Source organism: Belonocnema kinseyi, chromosome 1, assembly GCF_010883055.1.
Source record: "Belonocnema kinseyi isolate 2016_QV_RU_SX_M_011 chromosome 1, B_treatae_v1, whole genome shotgun sequence".
Taxonomy (NCBI): Eukaryota; Metazoa; Arthropoda; class Insecta; order Hymenoptera; family Cynipidae; genus Belonocnema; species Belonocnema kinseyi.
In genome coordinates, this window is record NC_046657.1 from 173,208,804 (window position 1) to 173,210,308 (window position 1,505).

A 1,505-nucleotide genomic window follows, 5' to 3' on the forward strand; every position below is an offset into this window, starting at 1 on the left:
TATCCCACCACGCAGGATAGTGAAAAAAAGAACCAAGCAATACAAGCCGACTATATTGATACAGAAAACTACTTTTGATGGACTGAAGCAGATTGTTGCTTGTGTCGATGAATGTTTACGACCACTAAAAAGGCTTGTTGCTGATATCAAAAAGTGTTTACACCCCCTAATAGATGAGACACATAAGTACATTTTGACAGAGAGAGTTCAATCTTCTAGTGAAATGTCATTAAGGATTTCCCCCCACTCCAAATTTCCCATAATATCTGTCAAGGCGGATTCCCCCCCCCCACTCCAAATTTCCCATAGTACCTGTCATGGCGGATTTTCCCTACTCAAAATTTCGCATAATTGCTGTCATGGCGGATCCCCCACTCCAAACTTCCCATAATATCTGTCATAGTGGATTTCCCCCTACTCCAAATTTCCCATAATATCTGTCATGGCGGATTCCGCCACTCCAAGTCTCCCATAGTACCTGTCATGGCGGATTACCCCCACTTCAAATTTCCCATAGTACCTGTCATAGCGGATTACCCCCACTCAAAGTTTCCCATAATGATCCTATTCTACTACCCTTTTAATCAAGGAAACTAACTTCCGGTCATTTCCCGTTTCGCACAAAATTATAGAATTATTTTAATTCTTTGGAATTCTTTCCTTTTCCATTTTTTTTTTAATAGTCTTAGTTGCTGAGATGCACCCCTATACGCCTTATATTTCTTTTGAGTTTTATTGGATTCTTTGATTCTTTAAATTATTTTTATAAACTATTTAGATTTCTTCGAAGTTGTGAATTCTGATGAGCATAAGAATTGCAAGTGGTTAACTGCCCTCAAACTTTAAAAATTAAATTTCATATAATAAAAAAAAACAGAATTTTAATATCATTTTGATAAATAATTAAATGAGTAGTGAAAACCTTCCATTTTTCCTCGGAATCAAATGTAAATTGTCAATTTGACAATACAGAGAAGTGTAAATATTACTTCAGTTATACCTTAATTATGCGAAAAAATGATAAAATATTTTAGGATTTAAAAATACACCTAGAAGAAATGTATACAGTGAAGTATTCGACCTTAAATTCACTATTTTTGTAAAAGTTATATTTTTTTAAATACTTTTTAAGATTTCGCTACAATTCTAAAATATGACAAGAATCTTTTTTAAACTTATTTATAAAGTCTTTCAAAAATTTCTATTTTAAAAGGAACCAGAGGAGGAATTAATGTAACTAAACTTTATTAAATTTTCTAATTTAACTAAATTCTAAATTAACGTAAAATTGATTTAATTTTTAAATTTATCTTAATTTCATTTTAATTTTAATTATAGGTTAAAAAAATAATTTTTGAAATTTCGTTAAAAATCTAAAGTATGAAAAGAATTTTTGTTAATTTATTTGGTATCACGAAAATGCCCCCTTTTTAAAAGAAACCGTAAAAGAAATTAATTAATTTTAACATAATAATAAATATTATAATTTTAGGCGCTTATTAATT